Source organism: Cynocephalus volans, chromosome 6 (genome assembly GCF_027409185.1).
Source record: "Cynocephalus volans isolate mCynVol1 chromosome 6, mCynVol1.pri, whole genome shotgun sequence".
NCBI classification, from domain to species: Eukaryota; Metazoa; Chordata; class Mammalia; order Dermoptera; family Cynocephalidae; genus Cynocephalus; species Cynocephalus volans.
Window position 1 is genome coordinate 146405694 of NC_084465.1, and position 18505 is coordinate 146424198.

At 35.2% G+C, this 18505-nt stretch overlaps 1 protein-coding gene across 2 annotated transcripts in view; it reads right to left on the reverse strand.

The window, feature by feature from the left end:
• Positions 1-18505, reverse strand: part of MPP7 (MAGUK p55 scaffold protein 7) — a 226494-nt gene that overhangs the window by 167377 nt on the left and 40612 nt on the right. The window lies entirely within an intron of this gene.

Sequence of the window (18505 nt, forward strand, 5' to 3'; positions counted from 1 at the left end):
ATATTAAGTGTGAGACTTTCTGATTTTGATGAGAGATTTCTGGTTGAAAACACGAATGCATGTATCAAGGCTTCCTTAAAGATTTTAGTTTGGGGACTGCTGATTGAATATAGGGAGAACTTTAAGAAGCTTCTGTAAGTCAATGCCATTCTAAAATTCCTTCCCTCAGTTATCATAATTCTCAGCTATATTTATAAATGTAGAATGAAAATTATAGACTGTCAGCAACTTATAACTAATTGTATTTAAAACATAAAATTCTATTTTAAATACTCATCTTAATATGACCACTGGAAAGTTCTCTAACTGAAAACTGCAAATAACCTTAAAGAACATTTACTAGAGTAAAAAGCATGATGTTATTCCAGAAATACAGAAGTATTAGTAATCTAAACCAAACTTAACAATCCTAACAAGCTAATAATATACATAAGTAAATTCTTTTAGTAAAAACTAAGCTGACGTATCTTGGAAAATACCACCATTTTTTCAATAACTATCTTAACTAATGTTTATTCCAAAATAAGCAGTAAAAGCAGTATATATAGAATAGTAGCTAGGAGCAAGGGTTGGACAGTTGGCCTGATCTCTCATCCTGCTAGCTCTGTGATCTTGGACAAGTTACTTATTCTTACTAGACCTTAATTTCTTATATGCAAAGGAAGATAACAGTAATTTAGAACTGTCTGATAATTAAATATGTTAAGGCATACAACACAGTGACAAAAAGTAAGCAAACACTAAATGCTGAATATTATGACTGGGGTTTTTTAATTCAAGTAATGAGATTATAAAATGAAAACATAAAAGAAAGTAGCAAGATTAAAATTTACATTGGCCTAACACCTAGAAAGAGACCGTGTGGTTTAAATTTGGATCACTGCTGCCTAATAACAAAAAAATACATTCCATTTACATTTTTGTAGAAATCAGAAGAAGTGCACAATGGGTTTAAGTTCATTTTTTAATGTATTTTCTCCAATTTTCTATAAAGTAAATTCGGTAATTTAAAAGCAAATTTTGACAACAAGAAAAACAGTGTAAACACCAGAAAAACTAGCTCCCTTCATTAAGCCTTTAAATTGCTGATTCATATTACAGAATAAAGAAAAATGAGCTTGCCAAATTTTACTTGAAAAAGTCCAAACCATACGATTCTATTAAGGCCTTCCAAATTAGCTTTTTAATTGTCAAAGTGAAAGTTAGTATAAAAAAATTAACCATCAAATAGACCATCTTGGACCAGACTATCTGCTGCAATATTTTGGATTTTGCTTTATATTATTACAAAGGCTGACACAGTTAAAACATGCTTACTAATCCATACAGAGAGGAGTGCTAATTAAAAATATGAGAATGAGGACAGTTACTTTAAATACCAAATGAAAATATAAATCACTAAGCTAAAAATAAAAAATGAAACTAAAAGACAAAGCAAGGTTTCATTAATGCCTACTCTGAAGCTATTTTCCTCAGTAATTTTAAAAGGCAGCTTTGCTCTGTGTTCATAAATTATTCCAACAATCAGGAATAAGAGTCAACTACATGAAAATGTTTCTAATATAAAACAAGGCTACAAATGAAGTAATTCAAAACAAAGTCAAAAACAGACCACATGTAATTTAAAGAACACATAATTTAATTCAATTAGTAAACTTTTGTTTTGCTGATAGAAAAAAAAAATGGTTAAAATGTGTAAAGTATATGCACACGCATTTCTACCAATAGGGCAATATGTATGAAGGTAGGTAGGTATGTATTATATTTGTGCATGTATATATGTAATTTATTCTTTATGCCATGAGAAAAGTTATAACTTGTATGGTACAGATTGCCCCTATACACAGAAATGTATATGCTATACAATCTATATCATGCAACCTACCACTTTCTACATGTCTCAAAGAATTCACAATGTTTCACTTTTATAAAACACATATACCATATAATAAGCCAACTTATGCTATATCAAACAAAATTAAAATGTGATACAATTTTGTACATTCCCATTCCATTAATACTAAAGAAGATCTTACATTCCCCATCAAAACATCCTTTTGGGCTGATATTACTGCTGAATATATATGCCATATATGAAAGGCCTCAGCTTTTGTCATTTTTTACTTCATAATGAATGTTCATGGTTAAAATTTTCTAAAGCCATATTTACTACAAAGAAATTATCTTTTAAATATATGTACTACAAAATAATTATCTTCTCATAACATACACAAATATATGAATTTTAAAAGATGGTTTGATAGAATCCTAACCAATAAAATACTAATATTTTGTGGAACAAAGCAGTGTCTCTGGGTTTAACTTTCAAACTGAGTTAGATCTTTGTAGTAATGATGTTACTTTCTTGGGCTAAATTTACTGAAAATGCTTTGGAATTTGTCAGAACTCAGTCATAATTATTACTGACTGTTGTATGGAATTGATTTACCACAACACAAAAATACCAGCTGTTACAGTATGTCCTGAGAGGGATTACTGAATATTCTTAAATTGAAGTTCAATCCATCTTTCCATAAGAAAGAGAAAGACCCAAGAGCCAGGAACCTAGCAGCAGTATCAAGTGCACCTGAAGCATTTACAATACCCAATAGAACTATTACAACCCTCCTTTAAAAAGGCTTATTTTTGAAATTTCATTATTCCAGTTGTACCTTGCTTCTATATATCACACTGTATCAGGTTCTTCTGGCATCGATCATGTGGAAACAGTGAAATATGTGAAAGTCTATGAGCTTACAATGTTCAATTTCTACCAGCCCGGGGAACCCTTAATGCTCTCGTGGCTCTCATGACATCTAGTGGTCAACTACAAAAGTGCAAGTGTTGGGAGCAGAAAGTTTTTTTTAATTTTCGTAAAACAAAAACTGACTTAATTCCACCCAATAAAATAGTCATCTGCAAAATTTTTTAATGTGAACACACACACACAGTTCATGCAGATGAACAAGAAATCAAATAATTCCCAAACACATTTCCTCTCCATTGAAGAATATGAAAACTTTTAATTCACTGTTTTCATAAAGAAACTATTAAATAATTATATTAACAGCTCATTGCTTCAGGAGAAAATAACCATGCTCAGTAATCCAACTTCAGATTATTTCACCATATACAAAAGTCTAAAGTTACACTTTCAAAATCTAGAGCAAAAAATAACAGAAACAAGAGTAAACTTCTTTTTATAAATCTAATATCACAGATTTCTGAAAGAGCTCAGTCTGAAAGATTCATTAATTATATTAGTTAATACAAGCACAGACTGATATCTGTTAACATTATTTGAACCTTCATACATCATAAGTGTAAGAATATAAAGAAGGCAACATATAGCTAAGTCGCACAAATCTGCTTACGTAAAATGGCATTTATATCTTTTTTACCAGCAGTTCTTAAAGTGTGGTCCACAGACCATTGGTGGACTCCAAGACCCTTTCAGAGGAGTTCATGCATGAATAAGATTCATTCAAAGCTCAAAACAGACCAGTGAATTTAATGTTCCAATACAGTAAATTTATTGACATTCTTTCAGATTCTATCTACACTGCAACTCACCTTTAAGAAATTGCCACAAAAATTTTGAGAACTCCTATTTTATGCCAAGGTCTAGCAAACATTTTCTATAAAGGACCAGGTAGTAAACACTTTAGACTTTGGGGTCCATATGGGCTTTGTCTCAATGTAAACAGTACATGTATGAGTGTGACTGTGTCCCATAAAACTTTATTTCCAGAAACAGGGAGGGCTGGATTTGCTGACCACTATTCTATATCCTTACCCCCTTATCTGCTAGTGACTTAAGGATCTAAAGCTAGCATGCTTTGAGATCCAGAGTTTAAGGCTGCTAGGAAAAGTTATCCAGGAGCCTGGGTCCACTTGCCAGGAAGGGACATTCACCACGAGTGCTTTAGGACCTCCTCAAGTCACAGCTGTCAGTGGGAAGGCACATGATGTGACCCTCAGAAAACTACTGCCCCTCCTCTAGAAGCACAGGTATAAGGAATGAACTGACACTGGCAGGCAATGTCCTCACTGAACTGTCCAAACAATCACTGCACCACGACCCCAGGGTTTTTTTCTCAGATGCCTCAAACAAAACTAGCAGCATTTACAGTGCTGTGCTAATCTCCCACCTCTTCACACTGGGACACCACTTCTCTTATGATGACCTTTTTTCACTGTATTTATTTTCTACCACCTGCTACTAAAAAGTCTTGGACGGTCTTCAACAATACACCATTAACTATCAATGACCCACTTTTTAAATGTTTGCTCTGTTGCTCTTTCCTAGAATTTTAGGTCTCTCCTCTAATTGTTAGGGGTAGGGAAGAACATACAACTTCATTACATTTTTCTTGACTAATTTTCAATTCCATATCCATCTCAGCATTTCACTGACATTCCTTACATTCTCTTTACTGAATAAACCAATTTTGTGATTTTTCTATAATTAAGATACATCAATGCCATTTTATTTTTTTCTTCAACCTATGTCCCCCATTCGATTCCATAAGGATGGAATGATATCATCACATGCCCCCCAAATTGCACAAAGGTCCCTGTTCAGAAGTATTTCTATACGGGAAAAACCCCAACCTTCCAAAAGCTCTCTTTCCCTTCCAGGTTAGAGTCACCTCATAATTTTACTTATGGGGAGTAATAACAACAGCACAGATTTTGAAACCAGACAGCTCTACCTTATTAACTCCATGATCTTGGCCAAGCTACTTAATGAAATGAGATTAAATGAAATGACACAGTGAAACATCTAACCTCCACAGCAGCCAATCTACAGATGACAGCTTTTATTAACACTTTTCAATCCCATTTTCATCACTCTATTTCTCACTTCCTGTAACCTAGCAAAGTTTTGGAGGTCCTATAAATGTAAAAAAATACATGCTTTGTTGGGAAACAGATCACAGCTTAATACTTGATTCTATCACTTACTCCATGAACAACTTACAAGGTTGGTAATCATTAACATTAATTGAGAACACACAATTTCCCAGACATTAGGTTAAAATATCAACAGGCATTGTTTCATTTAATCCTCACAATAATCCTATTTTGTAAGTACTATTATCACGTTTTACAGATGAGAAAACTGAATTTTAAGCAACTTGCTCTAAGCCCACAGCTTGAAGAGATTTTAATGTCAGTACATATGAATTCAATGCCCACATTGTTAGTATGCACAATGCTGCCTCTTAACTCTGCTATTTAATCTCTCTCAATCAGTTTTCCTGGCTGTCAAATGGAAATAATATACATGACTCACTTCTTGTGATGGCTAAATGAAACAACATATCTAAAGCACCAGGAACACACCAGATGCTCAAATATTAGCTCTCCCCTACTCTCAACCTTTCCCTTAATATCCTTGTTTTATTTTATCCTGTTTATTTACAGATCAGAAAACTGTCCAATTCATATCCACATCCTTATTTTGCTCTTCAATCACCTTATACTGTCCCTTCCCTCATATATCCAAAACATCAAGTATTTTCAGAAAACAATATTCTCAATCTTTAATACATTGACCATCAATTCTTAGATCTAGAACACATTTACAAAATCCATAGCCTACAAAAGCCACAGATATTTCTAAAATCTATAGTAACACCTCTCATGATAGCCAAGAATACTGTCCCTCTATGTTCTATACAGTTATAGGAAATAATAGATTATATCAGAAGCTCAAGAACATAATTTAGAATCTACTGAAACTTTCTTATTAACAAAATGTTACCATAGCATTGTTACCCAAAATTTGTATTTAGTAATTTCAAAAATATCCTGAGGTCTAAATACAAATCAGCCAACAAAGCAAGTTTTATTAAAATTATGTACCACTTTTTATTCAAATTAACATGCACAAAAATAGAATCTATGTTTATGAAACACCCACATTTAACATTAAATTTTACCAGTTACCAAAAATATAGCCCTTTACTAATAAAGGCTCTTACTGTAACACAGTTCTCATTATTGTATAGACATGGTAAGCCATCCCTGAAATATCCTGGCAATGACTAGAGCTAAAAAGTAAATGTGTCAGGGAGTGACATCAGCAAGATGATGGAATGGGAAGCCCCAAGGAAACACTGAATTAACAACAATATACAGACCAAAGAGCCTCTGTAAGAACTCCAAAAACCAACTAAGATGTTGCAGCACTCAGGCAAGCAACAGCCAAGGAAAAAGCAGATAGGTAAAGTTCATTCATTGCATTTTGCCCATCTTAGCTCCTCCCCCTCACCAGTGCAGCATGGAGTAATTGGAAAGAAAACTCCCAACTCCTGGCTTCTTCAAGAGAGAGAAACAGAAGAGGGGAATGTGTACCCAGTGAGCTGACTTGTTGTGGACCACCCGAGACTGATCAGAGCACTAATGAGAAAATGGCATGATGTGGGTGCCAGATTGGGGGCTACTGAGAACAAAAGAGGTACCTTACAGCACCAGGTAGACTGAAGTACCTCAGACAGATGCCAAGGGGTGGAAGAGATGATTGTATGGACTTCTGAGAAGAAAACGAAAGCAAGACTCATTAACTGCGAAGTTACACACAAACCCAGAGAAGATGCTTCCCCAGAAAACGTTTGAGAGGTCAGTGGAACCTCTATTCAAGCTGATTGGTAAAGGTCTTCCCCTGTACAAAGTCAGTCCATAAAGACCGGAAGAGGTAGCTGTCTTTTTAAATGCCCAAATATCAATAAAAGAACATGAGGCATGCAAAGAAACAGAAAAACATGGCCCAATCAAAGGAGCAAAATAAAAAAGAGAGATCCATAAATTATTTGACAAAGAATTTGAAATAACCATCCTAAAGATGCTCAGTCAGCTAAAACAACACACAAATAGACAACTAAACAAAGTCAGAAAAGGATGTATGAACAAAATGACAATATCAACAGAGAAACAGAAACTATTAAAAGAAAACAAATGGAAACTTTGGAGCTTACAAGTACAATATGTAAATTGAAAAATCAACTAGAGGAACTCAACAGTGGACTTGATCAAATAGAAAAAAGAATGAGTAAACTTAAAGACAGATCATGTGATATTACCAAATGAGAGTAGCAAAAGTTAAAAAGAATGAAGAAAAGTAAAATGCCTAATGGAACACCACCAAGTGGACCAACGTATGCATTTTGAGAGAAAAAAGAAGAAAGGGGCAGACAGTGTATTTGAAAAATTAACAGCCAAAAATTTCTTAAATTTGAGAAAAGAAATGGACATACAAATTCAAGAAGCTCAACAAACTCTAATTAAAATAAATCCAAAGAGACCCACACTGAGACACATTATAGTCAAACTGTCAAAAGTCAGAGAGAATCTTGAAGGCAACAAGACAAAAGTGACTCATAATGTACAAGGGAGCTTCCACAGATTACCAGCAGACTTCTCAGCAGAAACTGTGTAGGCTGGAAGGCAGTGGGATGATATATCCAAAGTGGTGAAAGAACAAAACCGTCAACTAAGAAGACTGTATCTGACAAAACTTTCCTTCAAAAGGAGAAATTAAGACTTCCTCAGATAAACAAAAGCTGAGGGAGTTTGCCACTGGTAGACCTGTCCTACAAAGAATGCTAAAGGGAGTCCTTCAAGATGAAACAAAAGGACACTAGATGGCAACATCAAATCACATAAAAACATAAAGCTCTCTGGTAAAGGTAAATATATGAGCAAATATAAACCCACTAGCATTGTAGTGTTGGTGCATAATTCACTTTTAATTATTTTATAAAGTTTAACAGGCAAAAGCATAAAAAATGACTATCAATCTATGTCAATGATGACACACTATAAAACAATTAATTCATGGTATCAATAACTTAAATGGGAAGGGACAAAATTGTAGAGTTTTTATATGCAGTAGAAGTCAAGTTGCTATCAGATTAAAATAGATTGTTATAACTTTAAGATGTTTAATGTGATCCCCATGGAAACCATGAAGAAAATACCTGTAAAAGATATACAAAAGGTAATGAGAAGAGAATCAAAGTATGCCACTACAAAAGAACACAAAATACAGAAGGAGTAAGAGAAAAAAACGGGGAACAAAGAAACTACAAGATAAACAGAAAACAACAAAATAGCAATAATAGGCCCTCCCTATCAGTAAATGTAAATGGCTAAAACCCCCAATCAAAAGACATAGATTAATTGAATGGGTAAAATAAACAAGATCCAACTATATGCTGTCTACAAGAAAATCACTTTATCCCGGAACACAGATGGGCTAAAAGTGAAAGAATGGAAGAAGATATTCTATGCAAATGGTAGCCAAAAAGAAAGCAGTGTGGCCAGATTATATCACACAAAATAGAGCTTAAGCAAAAAACTGTCACAAAAGACAAAAAAGGATATTACATAATAAAATGCTCAAAAGGATCAATTCATATGAATGATATGACAATTATAAGTATACATGTACCTAACACATCAGAACTCCTAAATATGTAAAACAAACATTGACAGAACTGAATGAAGAAATAAGCAGCAGCACAATAACAGTAGGAGACTTCAACACCCCACTTTCAATAATGGATAGAACAACCAAAGAGAAGACCAGTAAGGAAACAGTACTTCCACAACACTACAGACCAATGGAGCCTACCAGACATGTACAGATCACTCCACCCATAAACAAGAGAATACACATTTTTCACAAATGCACATGAAACATTTTTCAGAATAGTACACAAGCTAGTCCACAAAACAAGTCTTAACAAACTTAACAAAACTGAAATCATACCAAGTATCTTTTTTGACCACAGTGGAATGAAACTAGAAATCAACAGCAGAAGGAAAATGGGAAAATCCACAAATATGGGGAAATTAAAGAACACACTCAACCAGTGGGTCAAAGAAGAAATCACAAGGGAAATTATAAAATATCTTGAGACAAATGAAAATGAAAACACAACATACCAAAACTTACAGATGCCATGAAAGCAGTGCTATTAGGGAAGTTTAAATTTGTAAACTTTACATTAAAAAGAAGAATTATCTCAAATCAAAAAGCTAACTTTACACCTCAAAGAACTAGAAAAAGAGCAAAATTAGTAGACAGAAGGAAATAAAGATTAGAGATAAACAAAATAAAGAAAAAAAATCAAAAAAATAAATCAACATAACCAAGAATTGGTTTTTTGAAAACATCAACAACATTGACACACCCTTACCTAGATTAATTAAGCAAAAAAAGAGAAGACTAAAATAAGTAAAATAAAAAGGGGGACTTTACAACCAATGCCACAGAATCAAAAAGGATTATAAGACACTACTTGAATAATTATATACCAATTAATTGAATAACCTAGAAGAAATGAATAAATGCCAAGAAATATACAGCCTACCAAGCTGAATAATGAATTTTAAAAAATCTGAGCAGATCTATAATTAGTAAGGAAACTGACTCAGTAATCAAAAACTCCCAAAGGAAAAAAGCCCAGGACCAAATGAGAATTGGAGAATTCCATCAAGCATTTTTTGAAGAAAAATTATCAATACTGCTCAAATTCTTCAAAAACAATTGAAGAGCAAAAAGAACTTCCAAGCTTATTCTATGAAGCCAGCATTAATTACAAAGCCATACAAACACACTACAGGAAGAAGAAGAAGGAGGGGGGGGAGGAGGAGGAGGAGGGGGGGGAGGAGGAGGAGGAGGAGGAGAAGAAGAAGGAGAAGAAGAAGAAGAAAAGAAAAGAATATCTCTAATAAGCATTAATTCAAAAATCCTCAAAAAAAAAAAAATATTAGGAAAGCAAATTCAACACCACTATTACAAGGATTATACACCACAATCAAGTGGGATTTATTACTGGAATGCAAGCATGGTTCAATGTACAAAAAAAAATCAATGTGATATGGTACATTAAAAGAACAAAGAACAACAACAAAACATGATCATATCAATTAATGAAGAAAAAGCACTTGACAAAATTTAACACCTTTTCATCATTAAAGCACTCAAAAAAGTAGGAATAGAAGGAAACTACCTCAACACAATAACAGCCAAATATAAAAAACCACACAGCTAACATCACACTCAATGGTGAAAGGCTGAAAGCTTTTCCTCTAAGATGAGGAACAAGGCAAGGATGCCCACTCTCATCACTTCTATTCAACATAGTACTGGAAGTCCTAGCCACAATAATTAGGCAGGAAAAAGAAATAAAAGGCATCCAACGGGAAAGGAGGATGTAAAATTATCTCTCTTTGCAGATTATATGATCTTATATGTAAAAACCCCTAAAGATTAAAAAAAAAAAAAAAAACCTTTTAGAACTAATAAACAAAGTCTGCAAAGCTGCAGGATACAAAACCACACAAAAATCAATTGCATTTCTATACACAAACAATGAATAATCTGAAAGGAAATTCAAAGAACAATCCTATTTACAACAGCATCAAAAGGATAAAATACACAGGAATAAACTTAGCCAACTAGGCAAAATACCTATATACTATAAACTACAAAAAATGACTGAAAAAAAAAGAAGACACAAATACATCAAAACACTTCCTGTGTTCACAGAATGGAAGATTTAATATTTTTAAAATATCCATAACTATCCAAAATGATCTACAGATTCAATGCAATCCCTATCTAAGTCTAGTCTTTAATCTTTTTTTTTTTTTTTTCCCAGAAATAGAAAAAACCGCCCTAAAATTCATGGAATCTCAAGGGACTCCAAAAAGCCAAAATGATCTTGAAAAAGAACAAAGTTGGAGGTTCACAATTCTTGATTTCAAAACATATTGAAAAGCTAAGTAATCAAAACAGTATTGTACTCACATAAAGACAGACATATATACCAAAAGAATAGAACAGAGAACACAGAAATAAACCCTCACATATACAAAGGTACTCAAAACACTCATGGAAAAATAGAATTAAAACATAATACGAATCTTTCCATGAATGTTTTGAAGTACCTTGTGTGGACAAATAATCTTTGACAAAGATGCCAAGACCATTTAATGGAGAAAGGATCGTCTCTTCAATAAATAGTGCTGGGAAAACTGGATATCCACATAATTGCACACAGGGTGACTATGGTTAGCAGTTAGGTTTTGTATATTACATAATAGCTAGAGGAGATGCTTCTGAATGTTTTTGCCAAAAAGAAATGATAAATGCACGAGATTACATTAATTATCCTAACCCAATATTATACAACATATATATGTATCAAAACATCAGACTGTACCCTATAAGTATGTACAATGTGTCAATTAAAATAAATAAATTTAATGTTGGGTTCTTACCTTATACCATTTATAAAAATTAACACAAAGTGGATTAAAAACTAAAATTTTATGTTATGTGTTTTTTTACCACAATTAAAAAGAAATAGAAAGATGACAACACTTTGAAGACAGACTAAGGAAGAAATGAAATGAAATAGCTACAAACTTATAGTAGCCACAACAGTTGCCCAATAATCTAGTAAACAGCTCTCAGAGATGGGAAAGCTTAAATTCTAACAAGCAAACTGATTTAAGGAACAGTTGCAAATACTTGTACAAGCCAATTTTTACAGTGTAGAATGTACAGCAGTCCTGGAACTCAAGTTTGAAACACGTAAATATCTTTTGTGTTAAAACTCACACTTTGTCAGAGGGGAGGGACTAATACCAGGTGATTATGCAATAAATTGGGGTCTAATAAATGGTTTTAACCATCACTACCAATTATAAATGACAACCCAATTGCTATTCCAAAGTGTATAATGCAGGAAACTGGACCACATTCATTTATTTTGAAAAATTTTCTAATTGTGATTAATGATGCTACACAACAATATTTCTGCAACTTCTCCCTTTCAGGTACTGGGAAGAAGTGTATGTCCCTATCCCCTCGGGGTTAACTGAAGTCTTATGGCATGCCTTGGCCAATAAATCGAAAGTGATAAGTTTGTCACTTCTAGAGATTAGGGATGCTCAACCTATAATACCAAAGTTACTTGTAAGTATCTACAAATTAAGAACAGCACTAAAGAGTTACAGTAAATGTAATACACAATGGTTTTTAATGCATATTTTCATATGTATTTTATAAGCTATCATAAACAGTGATAAAAGAAAATATGTAACCCGAAAGCATTATTTATAATACAAACAACTTTGTATTACGTTAGATTTTTCCCCATGGTGGTCTATCTTTACACTCACTCCCCTGAATATGATCTCTGTCCATGTTTCTTATCTTCTAACATATTTATCTATTTAATGATTTCCAAAGCTGAGAACAAACTGGGATAAGCCCTTCAAATAATTCAAACCCCTAATGTTATATTGTGGAGAAAAACAGTGAATCCCCTGTTAACTAAAAGAGAATCTATTCTGTATTGGTCCTTTATGTATTAAATAGCAGAGAATCTCATATTTGAAGTCAATTACATCCAAGAGAAACTTGAAGAGCTCTACACTGTTCATAAACCTTTTAATGTTATTGTCTTCAATAACCTCAATGCTTAAACTTTATTAATATTAGTTGCTGGAATCTATTGACTATACTTTGTAATTTTTTAATTTGCATTTCATAGCTCTGACCAGGAACATTTTAGTTTCCAGGGTGAAATAAATGAATGGAAAAGGGAAAAAGTTAATATTTCCAAAGTTTCATGTGAAGATGGAACAAAAATTAAGTTGCTAAGGGAAGTCACATGCCAGTCATTGCCCAAAAACCACAGGAAATGTTTACACAAAAGAACATTTCACAGAACTAAGCAAAGCCTCTGAGTGGAATAGTAGACATACTCTCTTATTCTAGCACACTCTGGAATGATACAATCTGATAAGAAGAAACTCACTTTATGATAAATGTAAAGTCAAGAAATGAGGGTAAGAGAGGAACCTGAGAGAGAGAGAGGAAAAAAAGGCATATCGGAACCCCCCCCCAAACTTTAAAGACCATATGGAAGCCAGCTGTGAGTCACTTCTTCATACATTCTAGAGAAGAGACATGGCCACGCAAGAAATGGCTGATGATGCAAATTCTGAACATGGCTAAAGAGGTCCAGGCTTCACAGGTATTTCCTCAAATGGTATCTCTTTGGTAGAGTTTCCATGGCCTCCCTTTCTAAAATCTCTACACACACACCCCAATCCGACCCAATGTTTCTTCTTTGTGCTTATCACAATCTAATATGCTATGTGCACACTGTCTACTGCCTGTCTTTCCTGCTAGAATATAAACTACAAGAGGCAGGGACTTTTGTCTGTGACATTCACTGCTGAATTACTAGTGACACAGAATAGTGCTTGCCATACTAACGGGTGGCCCCACAAGTTATTTGTTGAATGGATGAAAAAATGAATGAGTGAATACTGGAAACACTACCAAGTTTAGCTATGATAACACAGGGTGAACATCGTGCTATGGTTTGGATGTCCCACCAACTCATGATGGAACTTAACACCCAATATGGTATTCGAAAGGTAGGGCCTTTAAGAGTGATTGGATAGTGAGGACTATCCCCTCATGAATGGATTAGTCTAGCCATGGAGTATTGGGTTAATGGTTTAATGGGTTACCCGGGAGTAGACTGGAGCTTCATAAGGAGAGCAAGTGAGCACAAAAAGTACCCTTGACCAACCTCCTTATGGGACACCCTGCACTGTCGTGGACTCTGTAGAGAGTTCCCACCAAGGAGGCCTTCACCAGATGCACCCCTCAACCTTGGACTTCGCAGCCTCCAAAACTGTAAGAAATAACTCTCATTTTCTTCTAAATTACCCCATTTGAGGTATTCTGTTATAAGCGAAGAAAACAGGCTAATACAATCCTTAATCTGAAATCCTCCAAAATCCAGAACTTTTTGACCACCGACATGACACTTACAATGCTCACTGGAGCATTTCAGATTTTGGATTGAGGATACTCAACCAGTAAGTATTTTGCAAATATTCCCAAATCTGAAAAAATCCCCCGAAATCTGAAATCCAAAACACTTCTGGTCCCAAGCATTTTGAATAAGATACTCAACATGTATTATATATTTTTTGCTTCTGTCCATCCTCTTCCTAGTTCTTCTGCCCAAAGGGGGAAGAGAACTAATCTCACTATCATAACTGAAAACACTTACTAGACCAAAGGTGCAATCAGCAAATTATCTACTGGTCAGCATCCATGCCTGCTGCTTTGGCCTTTCCTGCTTCCTGCTCTGCACGCTTCTTCCCTGGGAAGTCGACCGTGCTAGTGCCAGTCAGCCTGCCTGCGGCTCACTCTTGTGCTCACTGCACGCCTGCTTTCTCACACCAGCTGCTGCTGACCTGGGCTTCTGGCACGGTTAAAGGGCCTGGCCCTTCTTCCTCTGGTAGAGAAACCTGGCCAGCTCCTCTCTCTAACCACTCATCCCTCCAGCAATGGAGAAGCCTGGCATGGGCCATTGCATTAGCCAAGAACAACGTCCTCTTCAACTTCTGTGTGTATTTGAAACTTTTTTTTTTTAATAAGAAAAGTTTTCTAAGTTTTTAAAAAAATTTTGCTTTAAAATGTAATAGCATTTGCTATATATCCATCTCCTGAAAGTCTCAAAAGGGTTGAGAAAGGAAAATATTACATAACCACAAGTTAATAACAATAAAACCAAGCCTTTGTGGTTATCTCATTAGATGTAACAAAACTCATTATCTACACCCCCAAATCCTAACTTTCCCAACTTTCCCTCTGAACATCTCTCCCCTGACATCCCTATTTTGGAGAGATGCTTGTTAAAGTATTTAGGGATGTAATGATATCTGCAATTTACTCAAAAATACTTCAGCAGAGAGAGAGAGAAAACACATAGCCAAATGTTACCAACGGCTGGATCTAGGTGGGCATACGGGTACTCATATGGGTACTCTTTCTACTTTTGTGTGTCTTAAAATTTTATGATAAAAAAAAAATTGGGGGGGAAAAAAAAGTCCACATCTCCCAGCTTCTTGTACCTCAGAACTATGTGTCCCCTACTGACCCTAATCAGCCCGCTTAACAAACACACTAACCCTCAGATTGATCTGTCCCCGCTCCACCCCATCTTGCACACAGCTGCCAGATTATCTCTCCAAATACTTATATGATGGCATGACTACTCTAAATAAAACTAGCTGATGATTCACTCACGGCACTTTCATGAGAATGTTTTAATTTCTTAAAATGATAGATGCTCTCTGTTCTCTCGTTACTTTCTTTACAAAAATCACAACTCTCTCTCTCTCAAATTTTATATAAAACTACATCCCTGAATACACCATGCTATTTCATGCGTCTCCGTATTTGCTCACTCTAGTTCCTCCACCTGCTTCAAGATATGGGTTTAATTGCTTATTTTATCACACTGCCTAATAATGAACTATGGGAGCAAAATGGACCACCATAACAAGTATTAGACAGCAAAGTCTAAATTATAAATTCACACATTCTCCTTTTCAAACCTGCATGTTCAGGTTTCAGCAATTCCTTTCAAAATCAGCAGAGGGGGCCAAAATTTTATTTTTAAAAGGAAAATTAAAGTTACTGTAACAAAATCAACCTTCACAAGCTTTCGATGAAGGGTTAAAAGCTCAAAAAAATATATTTCTAATAAATAAGGAATTTGAAAATGAAAATACCCAATATTGACTTCATTTGAACAAACATCATTTTATTTTAATTTTTAAAAGAGCCACATAACAATAGGTCAAAATTGTAAATGTAAATATCTGCGAAACCAACAATTTAACTTCTAGAAACTTACCCTAAGAAACAATCACGCAAGTACCCAACAATGAGTCAATCAATTCATACTAAAATAACAGAAAAATGTTCAAGTTTTTAATGAAAGTATCTTCTTCACATAGTTACTCCTTTGCTCACAATACCAACAAGGAACTGACTCTGGTGCACAGAGTCAATACACCTGCACCAACACGAGGCCTTTATTCTCTGCCAAGTCTTTATTTGGACTACTGCCATTTGCTTCCCTTTCGGTCTTCTGGTCTATACTCTCCTACACTAATCCCTGGTCCATTTTCAGTTTTGGTATTGCAGTTTCAGAAAGGTGCTAACAACAGTGACCACATTTCAGACAGGACAACAGACCTCAAATTTCCCGGTCATGTCAAAATTAATCCTTTCATCTTGTGACAACTTATAAATTGCTTATAGTTATAATTATCAAACTGCTATGGATTTGCACAGGGGGTTCTATGCCAGGAGTGTAACAGGGAATAGCACACTATAAACATACCTAGATTTCCTTGTCTTAAAATCAACTCCACTTCTAAAAGTTTGAATCTGTGAGTCTAGATTTTATTCCATGGTTTTACTCATTAACTGCAGGGACTAAAGTAAACTAGGCCACACCATGCTCAGAATAATCTGAAGCAGGGCATTCTCCTGTGTAAACTGTTACCCCTGCTAGAAAGGAAGGAGAGATGGGGTTGAACAAGAGTGGAACCACAGAGTACCTAGGGATCTATTCAGCCTTCTGTGAGGAATAGAAAATCAGATGTTACTCAAGACTGGGTTGTAATACAAGGAAGCTGGCATCAACTTGCATGCACACAGTCTCCCCAGGTAGGTCCCCCATTTTCTAGACAATCTGCTACCAGTCACTGTTTTCTTCAATATGTAAAAAAGCAAGAAATATACCTATATCTAATATCAAACAGAGGCATTAAAAGGCAACCAGACAGTCCAGAGGCATGATGTGTGTTCACACCGTCGTGCAACCATCACCGCCACTGACCCCCGGAACTCCTCTCACCTTGCAAAGCTGAAACTCTGTACCCACTCAGCATCAACTCCCCCTTCCCCCCATCCCTAGACCCCGGCAACCACCACTCTGCATTCTGTCTCTATGAATCTGATTACTCTAGGTACCTCCTAAAAGTGGAATCACACAGTATTTGTCTTTTTGTGCCTGGTTTACTTCGCTTAGTAAATGTTATTAAGGTTCATCCATTCTGCGGCACGTGTCAGAATTTCCCTCCTTTTTAAGGCTGAATAATATTCCATTGCATATATGCAGGCTTTCTCTCTAAGGTGACAAAAATGATCTAAAATTGACTGTGGTGATGGTTGCACTTATCTGTGAATGTACCCAAAACCACTGAATTGTACACTTTAAGTGGGTGAATTATATGTATGTGAACTATGTCTCAATAAAGCTGGTTTTTTTTTTTTAAGGCAACCAGATAAGATTTTTTTCCCCTACTTAGCAAAATCAACTCTTTTTTAAAAAAGAAAAAAAAAGATGACCAGTAAGGGGATCTTAACCCTTGACTTGGTGTTGTCAGCACCACACTCAGCCAGTGAGCTAACTGGCCATCGCTGTATAGGATCTGAACCCGTGGCCTTGGTGTTATCAGCACTGCACTCTCCCAAGTGAGCCACGGACCAGCCCCAAAATCAACTCTTAATAATGGAAACTCAATAGATTCTTAGGGCTGTTTGAAATTTGAACCTATTTAAGTAACATCAACCAGTGAATAATCTCCTGATAATAAAAGCTTCCATTTCTGATATGCACATCCAGCAGAAACGCCCACTTACCCAACAGTTGTAAGCCTTTTCAGTGTTTCCTAGAAAGGGTCTCTTCTCATCTGCGTTTTTTTTAAAGATCAGAATGGTTTTTGATTTTGGGTAAAAGATAATCTAGCAAGGCAGAACTTACTGAAACGCCAAGCAGAGTTGCCAGCCAAAAATGGACAGAGGAGTTAAAGTCTAGGATTACAGAGTTTTAAAGTTGCTGGAAAAGCTCACGCAGTTAGCCAGATAAATGTAAAAGAGAAAAGGAACCTCGAAAAGATGGGGACTCTGACTTCTCTGCAGCCTAAGAAATAGTGCCAGACTTGTGGGTTGGATTAATCACAGAGAGGAAAAATAATAAATCTGTGCCACCACTACTTCAACATCATGGAAACCTATAAATATGCTACAGAAACAACGCCTACTAATACTTTTCCTTACCACTTGATAGCTTGTATTAAGATTTACAATGAAAAATCCTGTTGATTTTTGCACCATTACGCAGAGTGAACGAAGTAACTGTTTCTATGGGATTACTCAAGACATTGTCTCTCAATTATTAAAATGAGATATTTTTGCTTTATCCACTATTATGTGAAATATCTTCAATTGCACTATAATCTTCTTGGATTAAGAAAATGTGACAATGTCTCAAAAACAGTCTTTTTACTCTGCCTTAAACCATTGAGAACATTTCCAAAACCATTAATTTCACAAACTAGCCAAAATAGTTCTAAGAGGAAAAACACAGCTATCCAAGTTCTAAAAAATTTTGCTAAATGTATGAGTTTTATGGTTCAAGGGCTGTATCTCTTTGCCCTAGTCCCTGAAGAGTAAATTACTATGCAAAGGAAAGAGGAAAGAAAAGGGCCTGATAAAACGTGGCCATTTGGAAAGCGATGACATTATTTTAACATTTTGGTGAGAGAGGGATTACCTAAAACCATTGCACTTCTGCTAAGAAGTACTAATTTT